Genomic DNA, 15,708 nt, shown 5'->3' with positions numbered 1-15,708 from the left:
GTTAACGTGAATGACAGATCTTAGACAATGGCTATGCATTATCACAAGTTTAATGTGACTTCAACTATAGTTGCTGTTGCTTTGGAGACTCTGGCACATTATAAATAGCTATTGATATGGTGACTATATCTTCCCTATACCAATAAACCTAAAACAATCCTAATAATAATTCCTAAATAATCCTAAAAGCGATTTATTTCACATGGCAAAGATAGGTGTATGCTTTTACCATATTGCTTCAGGGCTATGTCAACACTGTGGCTCTATAAATTATTTAGACTGAGGGCCTTTTGATCATTTTGCCATCCCACAGGAAGTAATGATGATAGAACCAGAAAAGAAAGAAGTAGAGGGTATCTTTGGCTCTCTCTAATCAAAATGTGGTTCTCAGACCACCAGCAGCAGCAGTAGCAGCACCCAGGAACTTCTTAGAAATGCAGAATTACAGAGTCAGGCTTACTGAATCAGAGTCTTCTTTTTACCAAGATACTCAGATGATTTATATGTACATTAAAGTTTTAGAAACTGCCATAAGTGCTTCAGAAGATGACTGTATATCTGGATATTTACTTTTCTGAGCAAAGAATTGGTCTAAAGTACAAATCTATACTAACTCATGACCAATAGTTAACCATTTTGACAAATTCTCAAGGGTCAGAGAGGGCAAGATTAGAAGACTGGTGACAAGAAGGCCTAATGAAAAGGTTTGTGGATGGATCTCTTCGGATAGATGCAGACAATGACAATAGTTGTCCCCCACATGGACCCCACTGTAGAGAAGTCACTCAATAATCAGGTTGAAAGGTTAATTTACTTGCCAAAGTTCACAAAATTTCTGCATTAAGCAAATAGACTTCAAAGCTAGGCAGTTTGACGCCACAGTCTACATACAGTAGGCATTTTCCATTTCCAATGCCAAGCACATGCAAAACCTACCTATAGGAAATTTAGTAGAGAAGTCTCATATTCCTGATGCAGATTACTCAGTAAAGGGCATGGTGAGGAGGAGCTGTCACAGAAAGCAGGCAGGGAAACACTCCCTCTACCTGTGTACAAATTGAACACAGGATGGGGCTGAAAATGTGGTTAAAGTGAGCCTGTTTAGGTTCATGACCTAGAGAATGTTTACCAAACCACAATGCACATGCTGCTGCTTTTGGACCAAATACAGTTTTTGGACTCTAGATCATATCATGCTTAAAAGTCAGAGTCACGTGAAGGTCTGGCTGGGGAAGTGGAGCTCATATCTGCAAAAGTTGGTACTGTGGAGAAAGGAATTAGGTTCAGGATTAGTTTCCTGAATTCCTCCTGGTGCTGGATTCAACTCTTCTGTTCCTGGAGTCTGGCCAAATAATTCCTTTTTGTCTTAATATTTGGGAGTCCAGCCCTAGGATGGATTAAATATTTAAACAAAGCATGGCACTTTCACCACTCACTAAACTAGAAGAATATGCCAGAAAATATTTAAATAATCTTAGAATTGACAAGGAATTTGAAGTCATAAAAGCAATCTAAGAAATAATAAAAGACATATCTGACTGGATACATGTTTCACATTTCTGAATATCAACAAATTTCAAAGGAAAATGGAAAATTTGTAAAATGTATTAATTGTAACTAAGGCAAAACATGCTTAATAAAAATGATCATATGTAAGAAAACCATGATTCTCTATAAGAAAAAAGGAACTAAATCAACAATGAAACCTTTTACCACAAAAATATATATGCATAACTAATATGTACATATATTTTAAAGTAATCTCATTCATAAGAAAAACATGATTTAAAACATTGGGAACCTATTTTTAATTTAGTAATTCAACATGCAAAATAATTTTCGATGCTGGTTGTGGTAAAAATAGGCACTCTTATTTGTGGTTGGCAGAAGTATAAACTAATCCAATTTTTCTGGAAAGCAGCTAGCCAATATACTTCAAGAGGCCAAAGCCTAATTATTTGACCTCATTATATTGTTTCTAAAAATCTATCACAGGGAAATAATTATAAACATGGACAGATATTTGAGTATAAAGGGATACAGAGTATAAAGTTATGCACTGCAGAATTTTTACTGGAGAAAGTATAAATGACTCAAATAGTAAATATAAGAAAATAGTTTAATAAGTTATAGTCTGGTCATGTAATACAAAAACATATGAGGCCATTAAAAACATTTTTAAATAACATTGATGGCATAATCTGAATATGCTCATGATAAAATGTCATGTGAAAAAATCAGTAAATAATATATATGTATATATATATAAATAAGTTGATATGAAACTACATTTAAAAGTTAGCACTGTTTATATCAGGAGATGATGTTCTGTGAATAATTTTATTTTTCTCCTTTATATTTCTTATATTTTTAATTCAATAAATATATATCACTATTATTACCAGTAAACGATATGTATTATTAATGACATGACCTGTTTCATTCATTGTCACAATGTTCTTTATTCTTACCTTTTTCAATATTTTAGAATAGCTTGAGTAGTAGCTATATAATGAATGAATACAAAGAAGTGCTTTGAAATGTCTTTGGAGAGATTATTGGTGATTTATCTGTTTTTGAAAGTTTTTAAGTGGTTGTACTATTTTGACTTGTGCATTTTTATATTATTTGGTATTTTTAAAATAAATAGCAGGATCTTTCTTAAAATAACTTAAAGTAGTTTACAATACAGAATATGTGAAATAAGTTATAAAATGTAAATGAAAAATCGGGACTAGTAAAAAAAGGAAGAAGCAAATAAACTATTAATAGGCATTGCCATAACTTACATAATTGAGAATTAACTTGACTCAATTTGTGGCTAGCACAAAAGAAAAACCATTGAAAATGTCTTAGGTCTTATTGTCAGGAAGGAAAGGTCATGCTTGGGAAGGGGCTAGGAGTGAGTGGGGAAAGGGTTATTAGAATGTTTGGGGAATAGAGCATGTATAGTTTGAAGTCCTCTTCAAGGGTGATTATGATTAATACTTCTCTGCTAGACATTTGTACATAATTAGTGTTTGATTTCTAGGAATAAATGTTAGGAGAAAACTCCATGGGTCTCTCATGTTTCTGCATGTCCTCCAACTAGATGCACTGATTATATTTATCTTTACCAAGATGTTTGTATAGCAAACAATGTTGAAAGATAGAGATGGTGTCTCCCACAAGAGCAGAGGACAGGTTTGGTTCTTGTCTAGTACATTAAAGATAATTTTTCCCTCTGAAGCAAAAGTCACGCGGGTTTGCTTACTGCCCATTATAAAAGATAGAGTTCTGTAAACTTGAGGTTCTTCAGCTGTGATTAAAATTCACCATAAGCGCAGCATACACCTGAGCCTCTTATGTGACCTTTGTGGGACTTGAGAGATGAGGAGAACCCTGGTAAATAATATGCTTCTGCAGCCTGCTGTGCCATGAGTAATACAATTCTTAAGTGCTACGTAGGACTCACGTCTTCTGGTAGCATCCATAAAACTGTGGCAGGCTAACTTATTAGCTTGAAAATAGGGTAAAATTTCAGACCTTCACAGTCGACAATAATTTGCAAGAGAAGACTTCTCTTGAATCCCCAGGGCTTACAGGCTTGGACAAGTCTATGTCTCTGAATGGATGCATCAAAGATTGAAGCGAAAGGAAGAAAAAGGAAGAAATCATTAATGTCTAGTGGTAGACAAAAATTGATCTATTTAAAGGAAACTAATCACAGTGTGCAAGATATGAATTAATCAAACAAGTTGACAAGACAGGTAATAAACAAACCCTAGCAAGATTTGAAGATCATTTACTTTTAGATATTAGTTCATTGTTGAAGCAATGGCTCAAAATTTAAACATTTTTTAATATCTCCTTATTCATGCTGAAGAAATCAAGCTAAAAAGATATTTTTTTGTATAACATTTATACATAATGACACCAATGCAAGGCATGCTCAAATCTTCACACTTCAAAGAAATGACCTTTAAGCCACACTTAGAGAAAGTAAGCTAAAATCAGTGAGGCATTCCAGTTGCCAAGGACACTTGTAATCATTTCCTTAATTGTTCTTGACAATCTTATCATTAAAGATGTGGGACATTAATTAATGATAGAACATCTATTCCTGGAAAAATAGGCCTTGGAATCACAATAGAGAGCTTATTCTCCGTGCATTCTTTGTGAACGCTGTTTCTGCAGTGTGGGTCATCCATGTTGCAAGCGTTGCCTGGATGGCATGTAAACATTTAGAGCACTCAATTGTATGAGAATTGGATTGAATAAAATCAATGCTGATAATGCTGAAAATATGTTCAAAACTAATGTTTCCTAAAGAAGCTTTTATGCCTAGATTAGTATCAGTGTTTAATTGACAGCCTCTTCACTTAGTTAATTACTTGGTCTATTGTGGCAGGGAGAGGGAGAAAAGGACAAAAGCATTTGTGTTATGAATAGTTGCCAATAGGGAATCAAATGAGAGAAAGCTAAACCCCCTGCTACAGAGTACTATCTTTCATAAAGTCTTCCTCGTATACCATATGATTTTTTTTTTTTGAATGACCGTCATTAGAAAAAGGGAAATTGTTGAAATACACCCTGCCTTTCAAATCACAAGCTAGAACCTTTGTATTTTTTTAAGCTACCTTGGAGGACACACTCTCAAGTGAACGTTTTGCCTTCGTGTACCTTTAGCTGTAAATAAAGGACACAGAAACTGAGATATCAAAATACGTGTTGATGATTAATATTTTGTACCTTTGAACTTCAGTATAAATTAAACTTTTTAAATAAAAGGTAACAGGAATTGGGATACTGTGAAAACCCATACACATATTTATTCTTTATTCCTTTAATTTATAAACTATAATTTATAACAGTTATTTCTTTTCTAGATTTTTCTGGAAGAATGTTATGGCAATCCTTACTTACTCTGCAATAGCACTATGATGTTCAAAGACATTGAAAATATAACTGGATTCAGAAAAGGAGCTAGTCCTCATTTTTCTTCTTTTCTGATACATCCTCGTTGGTCTGACCTCTAAATGTTGTTGCTTCCAAGGCCGAGTCTAAGCCTCAGCCCATGATCCTCTGCTCTTTTCCTTCTGTACACACTTCTCTGGTGACCTCATTCATACCCTTGACTTTAAATATTATCTATATATTGATGACTCCCATGATTATATTTCCAGCCTGTACATCTTCCCTGAATGCCACTTGTATACTCACTGGGTATTTTAAACTTAACATGTTCAAAACTAACTCCTTCTTGGTCCCTTTCCACTTTGCTTCTCCCACAATCCTCCTGTTTATTGCTCCATTTTCTCCTGACCACCCTATCACTCACTCCTTCAACTGAAGTAGATTCCAGAAACATTGTGGGGTGTTTTTTTTTTTATTCTCTCACTGCTGCTATCATTACATGTTGTTATATCTTACCTGTGTATTACTTAGCTTCCTAACTGGGATTCCTCTCCCATTCTATTCTCCTCTTTTATAGTATTTTTAGTTTCTTTTCTTTAAAACTTAAAGCACTTTACATATGCTACCTCATTTAACTCCTCATAAAAACACTCTGGCACGGGCATGATTATATCAATTTTATAGATAAAGAACCTGAGGATCAAAGAGGTTAAAGCATTTGTAAAGAGTAGAACCAGACTTTTGACCCAGCCTTTCTTATTCCTACGCTTATATTCTTTCTATTAAACCACAACATGTATTATATTCCGGATGTTAACTATGTCAATTTAATGAAAACTGTAATCAGACCAGTTTTTGGGTTTTTTTTGTCATCAAAGAGACTGACAGATGAATTCTTCATTTGGGGCCACTAATTTTGTTAGAAACCAACTGCATCTAGACTTTAATAAGCCTCTTACTCCATGAGGGTTGGAAGCCAAGCAAGTCACTGTCCTTTGTGAGAAGAACAGCAGGAACATCGGAGAGAGAGCCAAGGAAAAGCAGAGGGAAAGAACATGACTTGGCTGTACCAGTCAAAACTTGATCTGTGCCATGGACACTCATTCAAATGAATTTATAGGGTTTTTTAAAAGATCACCATTAGTGCCAAAAATCAACGCCAAAGAGTCATGCTATGTTGACTAACGTGAGGAACTATTTACAACTAAATGGTCAGTCAAGTCTTACAGTTTTATCTCAACATGCGTCATACTTAGATCGACATTTATTTAGGCAAACCATTTTTTTTTATTTCGATTGGGAAAAGGAATAGATCTTATAAATCATCTAATTTGTATTCTTTAATTTAGGCCTAGATAAACATTTTCAGTGTGCTTAAAGATTTCCAGACAAAAATTACCACCCATTGTCATATTTCACCAAAATGGTGGAAATCATTAAAAAAAAAATGAATGCTGGTTTTTGTACGTAAATATGATGCTACCAGCCCACTAAATCTGAGATTAGAAAGAATATACTGAGCATTTATTAAATGTAAAGTAGATATTTCCAGTTTGCAGATAAGAAAATTGAGACTTAGATGGTTTAAATAACTAGCTAAGTCATGTCACTGCTAGTAAGTTATAAATGTTCTCTTTGGGCTCTTCATCTGCATCCTACTGTTGTTTTCCTTTGTGGCTATTAAAATGAAAATCTAGAACAACAACAACAAAATCAATACCTCACGTTTTGATGTTATCTTATTTACATAAAATATAATTATTCTACCTTTGTGAATACAGGACCTAATTATCTCCTGCCCCCCCTATCACTCACTCCTTCAACTGAAGTAGATTCCAGAAACATTGTGGGGTGTTTTTTTTTTTATTCTCTCACTGCTGCTATCATTACATGTTGTTATATCTTACCTGTGTATTACTTAGCTTCCTAACTGGGATTCCTCTCCCATTCTATTCTCCTCTTTTATAGTATTTTTAGTTTCTTTTCTTTAAAACTTAAAGCACTTTACATATGCTACCTCATTTAACTCCTCATAAAAACACTCTGGCACGGGCATGATTATATCAATTTTATAGATAAAGAACCTGAGGATCAAAGAGGTTAAAGCATTTGTAAAGAGTAGAACCAGACTTTTGACCCAGCCTTTCTTATTCCTACGCTTATATTCTTTCTATTAAACCACAACATGTATTATATTCCGGATGTTAACTATGTCAATTTAATGAAAACTGTAATCAGACCAGTTTTTGGGTTTTTTTTGTCATCAAAGAGACTGACAGATGAATTCTTCATTTGGGGCCACTAATTTTGTTAGAAACCAACCGCATCTAGACTTTAATAAGCCTCTTACTCCATGAGGGTTGGAAGCCAAGCAAGTCACTGTCCTTTGTGAGAAGAACAGCAGGAACATCGGAGAGAGAGCCAAGGAAAAGCAGAGGGAAAGAACATGACTTGGCTGTACCAGTCAAAACTTGATCTGTGCCATGGACACTCATTCAAATGAATTTATAGGGTTTTTTAAAAGATCACCATTAGTGCCAAAAATCAACGCCAAAGAGTCATGCTATGTTGACTAACGTGAGGAACTATTTACAACTAAATGGTCAGTCAAGTCTTACAGTTTTATCTCAACATGCGTCATACTTAGATCGACATTTATTTAGGCAAACCATTTTTTTTTTTATTTCGATTGGGAAAAGGAATAGATCTTATAAATCATCTAATTTGTATTCTTTAATTTAGGCCTAGATAAACATTTTCAGTGTGCTTAAAGATTTCCAGACAAAAATTACCACCCATTGTCATATTTCACCAAAATGGTGGAAATCATTAAAAAAAAAATGAATGCTGGTTTTTGTACGTAAATATGATGCTACCAGCCCACTAAATCTGAGATTAGAAAGAATATACTGAGCATTTATTAAATGTAAAGTAGATATTTCCAGTTTGCAGATAAGAAAATTGAGACTTAGATGGTTTAAATAACTAGCTAAGTCATGTCACTGCTAGTAAGTTATAAATGTTCTCTTTGGGCTCTTCATCTGCATCCTACTGTTGTTTTCCTTTGTGGCTATTAAAATGAAAATCTAGAACAACAACAACAAAATCAATACCTCACGTTTTGATGTTATCTTATTTACATAAAATATAATTATTCTACCTTTGTGAATACAGGACCTAATTAATATACAGTTAACATCTTATCATAATGCCACTTCTATGGAATTATGGCTGTGACTTTATTCATAGAGAAAATATTATTCAGATAAAATAATAATCAAAGATAATATGTTTAATTTATTCATCTTATGTATATTCCCATTTGAAACATTATTTTTAATCCCTACAAATGACTTAATTATTCTTGAAAGTGGAGTTTCATGTTCATCATGCTCAAAGAATTTGAGCCACCCATCACTTCAATAATAAAGACTTGGCAGAATATTATAGCACCAGACAATTCTCTAAAGTATATGTTGATACCATAGGATACATTCTTAAAACTGGTAGATACAAACAAAACTGTTTATCTAATTTCTTTATAACACCTGTGTAATACATCATAATTTGGCTGTAAAATATACTTGGATTTAAGATTTACTATGCCAAGATTGCCATGAGATTTCCTAGATATTTACCACCAATGAGAGAAACGCCTGTAATGTTTATCCCAGAAATTCACACACAGAATTACAGTAACCTGTTGCTCATTACAAGTTCAGAGGCACGTACATGTGGAATTCAATGCCTCAGTGATAGTCAAGGTCATAGTTTTACAGACATGACTATGTTTCTGCCAGAAGCACGGGTTTCTATTTTAAATCAGGTAAAAACGAGAAGGTGAAAAAAGAAAAAGAAAAAATCTAGAAAAGAAGTCAAATGGAAAATTGTAGATGTTTGGTGGGTAGAAAAATCAATCACATGCCAGTTCTATAATTATTCCAAGTTATAATTTAAGTATCCTAGTGGGCATCCGATTAATTTAACTGTAATTATCTGTATTACTCATCTTGAGCCTTAATTATTTAAAATCTAGAATTTAATTCCTGCATGCACAGACACACACACACACACACACACTCACACACACACACACACACAATTAAAGTCTAGATTTAAGTTGAGAATGCTTACCTTCTATTTACTCTTCAATTCTTTCTTATTTCCTCATCTGAGGAACTGAAACTTTATGTCAAAGTCACCCCCTGTTTTCATCTTAGTTGATTTATTAACAGCATCAACACAGTTGACTCTTCCCTCTTTTCTCAAATACTTTCTTCTCTTAACTTCTAAGAAACCATATGCTTCTGATTCTCATCATATGGTAAGACAAGGCAATTTAGACTTTGATGCCAGACTGCCTGGGTTTGAATCTCAGCTCACATACTTACTGACTGTGATTCTGGGAAAATTAGTTTTAATTCATCTATAACTCACATTTTTATATGCAAAATGGGCTGATAATAGTGTCTACCTGATTAGGTTTTTATAAGGATTAAATGAGTTAATATTTATAAAGCATTTAGAAAAGTGCTTAGAATATAATAAATGCTATAAAGATGTTAGCTATTATTATTATTAGCTGTTCCTGACTGCTCTTTCTTAGTCTTCTTTGCTAATTCAACTTAGCCTATAAATGTTGGCATTCCCTGGGGCTGGGTCTCTATGTTTTTTTCTAGTCCCATGGCTTCAAGTTTTATTTATTTGTTGACTCTCAAATATAGATCATCTCTCCTCTCTACTCCAGACTCCCATATTCAATTGCTTAACTTAAAGCAGCCTAAACTATAGACAAATATAATATTTTATATGACAAGCAGTTCTAAGGTAAAGTGGTTATAAGTAACAAGTTGATTGATTTAGCAGCTCAAAATATCATTATGTTCCTAGAATCTTTCCATTTTTTCACTTTTTCATCTTTAGCGCATCACTAATTCTCCTGGTTACAAGATAGCAACCACATCTAGACCCAACAATGTCCAATGCAAAATTCTCAACATTGATAATATTTACATTTGGGTCTGGATAATTCTTTGCTGTAGGGACTGTCCAATGCATTGTAGGATGTTTTGTTGTATCCTTGGCCTGTACTCACTAGATGTCAATAGCATCCAGACATTGTCCCCTGGGGAACAAAATTGCTTCCAGTTGGGAAACATTAGTCTAATGAAAGAAAAGAAGCTAACTCCTCTTGTGGACCTCTTATTATAAATAAGGGGAGCTTTCCCAGAAAACTTCTTCTCAGTTCTCATTGTCTAGGTCTCTGTCACGTGCTTAAATCGGTCACTAGCCAGATAAATAAGATTGCTATGATTGGTTTATAGTAAGTTACATCTCCTCTGGGGATAGGAATAGACACTAGAACAGAGCTGGCTTGCCTGCAAAGAAGTGGGTGTTTATAAGAACAAGCCATGGCTGGGTCCCACTCACGTTGTTTTTGCGCTGAGACTAAAAGTTGGTCTGTGCCTTCCTTTCTCAGCTCCCACCAGTTTCCTCAAAACCACAAAAGCAGAGAAATTATCAGCAGATCCACTTTTTAAGAAATGTTAAAATCTTTTAAGTAAAAGAAAAAAAACTTTACCAAAGTACATCACAATCAAATTGCTTAATACCAATGAAAAGAAGGAAAATTAATTAGATGAAATTCTAGATTTCCATAAATGAACAAAAACATGAGAAATAAGTAACTATGGGTAGAAATAGACTTTTTTCTTATTATTTAAATTTCTTTAAAAGATGATGAATGTTACAGCAAAAATTATATGTCAATGTAATGGAGTTTATCAAGCATGTAGAAGTAAAATTTATGACAACAGTGCCATAAAGGCTGAGAGGAGAGAAATGGAAGTACACGATTGTAAGAATACTTCTTATATTATATGTAAAGAGGCATAATATCACTTGATAGAAGACTGAGATAAGTTTAAATGTGTACTATGAACCCTAAAACCATTAAACTAGCACAATAGAGCTGATAAGTTTAAAAAATGTAATCATAAATACTACTTGATTAATTCAAAGGAGGCATGAAAAGATGTAAACCCCACCAAAACAATAATCATATTAAATTTAAATGCTCCAAACATTCCAGTTAAATAGAAGAAATTTCATATTAGATAAAAAGCAAGTTCATATTAGATAAAAAGCAAGTTCTACCATATGCTGCCTATAAGAAATATACTTTAAAAATTAAGGCATAAATAGGTTAAAGTAAATAAATGGGAAAAGATATATCATCCTAATATTTAAAAAAAGAAAACTAGAGTGGCTACATTCATATCAGACAAAGTAGATTTCAGAGCAAGGATATTACCAATGATAAAGAAGGTCATTTCATAAAGACACACCAAAAATCCTAACGATCCTAAATACTTACGCACCTCCTAACAGAAATTCAAAATACATGAAGCAAATAATGACAAAACTGCAAGGAGAAAGGGACAAACCCACCATTATAGCTGGAAATTTAAACAATTCTCTTTCAATAACTGATATAAGTATAAATGATCTGAAAATTGAACACTTTCAATCAACTTGACTTAATAGACATTTATAGAACAATCCACATTAAGACAGTAGGATACGCATTTTTAAAAAAATGTATATATGAATTTTACCAAGATAAACCATATGCTGGGCCATAAATCCAGTCTCAATAAATTTGAAAGAATTCAAGTCTTATAAAGGATGTTCTCTGGTCACCATGAAAATGAATTTAAAAATCAGTAACAGACTGTTAAAGGAAAATCCCTAAATATTAAGATATAAATTATCCGATTTATAAATTTCTACAAAACCCAAATGTTATCTAAAGGAGAAACTGAAAGAGAAATTAAAAAGTATTTCGAATTGAATGGAAATAACAACATAGCATATCAAAATTTATGGGATGCATCTAAAACAGTACTTAGAGAAAAACCTAAAGCACTGAAAACCTATATTAGCAAATAAAAAAATGTCTCAGAATTGACTTTAGCTTTCAACTTAAGAAACAGGGTAAAAAAGAGCAAAAGAAACTTTAAGTAAGCAAATTAATTTTTTGTCCCTTCCATCTTCAGGGAATGCTCTGTTATCACATGATTATTACAAAGTTAATTATATGTAACTTAAAAAAATCTTCCTTTTTATTCAAGATCAAAACATTTAAGTCCCCATACCCCCTAAAAATGACACAGTATCCCATGATTTTAATTTCTATTATTTTTATTTGCCAAACTATTTTTCGATTTCATTTTATAACAATATCACTTCAGTCTCACGTGATTTTAGATTACTGATTTTCCCAAACATTTTTAATAAGGATTTTAAGTTCCATTTTGAAATTTAGAAAAATTTTTTTAGAATTGTCTTTCTCAGCAGGCTATTTTTTGGGGTAATTTTAACAGAAAACTAGTCTCATTTATTTCTGGTTGTTTCTTAATAGTACATAGTTTATTATTATTTTTTAAAGAGCTTTGTTAAGTTATAATTGACATTCAATAAATTGTACACATTTAAAATGTAAAATTTGATAAGTTTTATATGTATACACCCATGAAACCATCACAAAAATCAGGATAATAAACATATCCACCATCTCCATCAATTTCTTTATACCTTTATTATTCCTTCCTCCTGGTCCTCCCTGTCTTCTCGTCCCCACACAATTGATCTGCTTTCTATTACAATAAATTAGTCTGCATTTTGCAGAATTTTATGCAAATGAAATAACATAATAGGTGCTCTTCATCATCTGGCTTCTTTCATTCAGTATAATTATGAGATTTATTCATGTTGTTGTGTGTATCAAACTTCATTCTTTTTATTGTGGAGAAATATTCCACTGCATGGATATACCATAATTTCATTATCCATTCACACTTTTATTTTGCATGGTTATAACCAATGAGGTTGTAAACATCTATTAAGCCTACTCTATCATGAGTATTTTTTTTTATTTTTTGCAGACTTCAACTGATTTAATTTTTACTTACTCTAATAAAATAGTATATAATTCAAATATGTGACTTTTGCACTTGTTCTATGCCAGACACTATGTTGAGCACTTTGAATGTGTTTTTTATTCCTTACAAAAAATCCTTTCAATAGATTATTATTATTTGTATTTGTATTACTATAGAGGTTATTATTGCTAATAATAATAAAATGTTGAAAAAACTGTTTTCCCCTTAAATCACCTTTTTTAGTAGATATTATATGTATAACTCATTTGTATATTCTATAGTGTTTTTCAGTATTATATTTTTTATCCTAGTTTCTAGAAATTTATTTTTACCTTCTATCTTGATAATAATCTCAACATTAGGATTATGTCCCCTTACCATCCATTGAAAATAGAAATCTTTCACCTCCAGACTTGTGCCTATTTCTATTGGTATTCATTTCTATTGGTGTCTCTATACTCCATAATTCAACTTTTTGAATCCCCCAATGTCCTGGTTCCCCTATATGCAAATGAAGACAATTTTACATGGTCTGATCCTCAAATTCTCTGCTATAATCTACTCCCCAATATGCCCATCAGATATCTTGAACTGAATTTTTCTATTCTCCTATACAAAAACATTCCTTTTTGTCTTTCTTTCAAACTCTTATCAGATTTACCACCTGTTTTAATTAGATTTGTGGGTCTTGAAGTTAATAGGTACAATTTTGGGGGAGAGACTCAAGAGATAGAATGCAACTTATGAACATGAATCAGTTAAATATTCAGGATGAGAAAAGCAATCACAACAAATTACATATTTTAAAATGCCAACTAATATTATAAACTCTACAAAAATCAAGAAAAATAACATACTAGTTTCTATTCCATTGCTCGATGTGCCTCTATAATACTTTTCTCCTACTTTTTGATCTGCCTACTTTTTGAACACCTAATTATATAAGAAGCAATTTAAAAATATATCCTATAGAAAGAAGAGAAAGGTAATTCAGTCTTTTTTCTAACATGGATGATAGAAATTTGTTTTTTTATTATGGATAGTTGGAAAATAAAATATGTGAATTCACACACAGACACACTATTTGCAGTTTTGACAGAACTTTATTCCCCACCAGTATAATAATTGAGATAAATTCTATTTCAGTGAGATTTCCACTGAAAAGAAAAAAAGCATGTGGTGAATTTATAATGTTTTGCACCACATTACTGAACACAGTCTCAGGGAATAACTTCTCTTCTGATTAGATATTAATGAAAATTAAAAACTTGGCTTGTAATTTTACACATCAAATAAGAGGAAGTTTTCCATAAACTAGCTTCGCCCTCTAAACAATTCAAACCTGTTTCTCCTCTACTACAGAGTCTTCAGGTGCTGACATTAGTGTACAGTCAGAGAATTGTCTCTGCTAAGCGATTTTGTTTGATATTTCCTCTGTCCTCGGCCTTTGTGTCACAACATGTAGTGAGTTATCACACAGGCAGAAGGAATATTCCTAGGACTTAGCTGCACTGAAAAATAACTGCAAATCACTTAACTGCTTCTCCATAAACCAAAACTAACCATAACTTTCGATTCAACTTCCTGGTAGCCAGATTCCAAAGTGGCTCTTAGCTACTTTGCAATGCCACCCCAATGTGAAGGTAAGACTGACCCAGGGAGAGCCAAAGTGGAAAAGGATAGTGGTCTCATCTATTGTTGTTAAAATGCTTAGAGTCAATGCAATACCTACTCATCTCTAGTTTGCAATCAGCTGTCAGCCTTCTTAGGCCCTGTCCCACTGTGACTAATTCTTTAGGCTACATTCAGCCTGAGCCTTGGCCTGGATTACCACACCACAGCCCAGGTCATAGAACCAACGTGGCTTCCCATCACACTGAGCTTTAGTGCCAGACTCTTTATCCTCAGTTATAAGGCCCCTATTACACTCTCCTGAATGATTCAGTGAACTCGTTTCACTGTGTCCCCTATCGCATTACCCCTGTTCAGCTGATGAGAATGTCCTTCTGCTGTTTGCCCTTTCCATCTAGTTATCCCTGTGCTGGATCTTCATTACAATTTCCTGCACAATTTCCTCACCCCGTATAGAATGCTCCTCACGTACAATGTGGACTGCTTCACGCAAAGCTGCCCATCGCCTGCCCCAGATCCTCCCAGGATCAAGTGAGAGATTTATTCTTTACTTACCACATCCTTTTGGGGGGAAAAAAATTCTACTTCCTACATAAAATCAAATTACTAATATTCATTTAGTCTTAAGCAGGGACATGATAGTACAAATTTGGTAATCTTTTTTTAAAAAAACAAACAAACATGATTTTAGGTAGTTCTTTTAATGTTAGCTTTCAGTTAAATAATTATTACTTTTCTAACTGGAATTTTGGAGGAAAAAGACTTAGAAATAATAAAGTCTGGTGATATTCATACACAACAACAATATTTATTGTATGATTCAGAGCTAGAGCTCATTCAGGTGGTATTCAGCCGGCTTTGTTAGGCTTTTGCTTCCCAAATTAGCTTTACTTTCCTATCCCTGTAGATATGTGAAATGGTCATCAGCCAAATGCAGAAGGATACATGAATTGGCTGCAAACACGATGACCTATCTAGTGGAAAGATGAAACTTGACAGAGACCTGGAGACAGACTCAGACTCCACCCGGGATGTTGAAGAGTCTGGCAAGAAGGACATTTAAAGCTTGAGGGGAAATGATGAATTTGAAAATGTACTAGCCAAAAGGTGCAAAAGGCTCGGCCCGATCTCCTTTAAAAGGCAATCTCTCTTTGGGGATTTCATAGAGTAAATCTATTTTCACGACTACAGCTTTGTTAGTAATAACGGGGGCTCATGTAGTCTGAGCCAGAACCAA

This window comes from Pteropus alecto, unplaced genomic scaffold, assembly GCF_000325575.1.
Source record: "Pteropus alecto unplaced genomic scaffold, ASM32557v1 scaffold79, whole genome shotgun sequence".
Lineage (NCBI taxonomy): Eukaryota > Metazoa > Chordata > Mammalia > Chiroptera > Pteropodidae > Pteropus > Pteropus alecto.
This window is presented reverse-complemented; position numbering follows the sequence as displayed.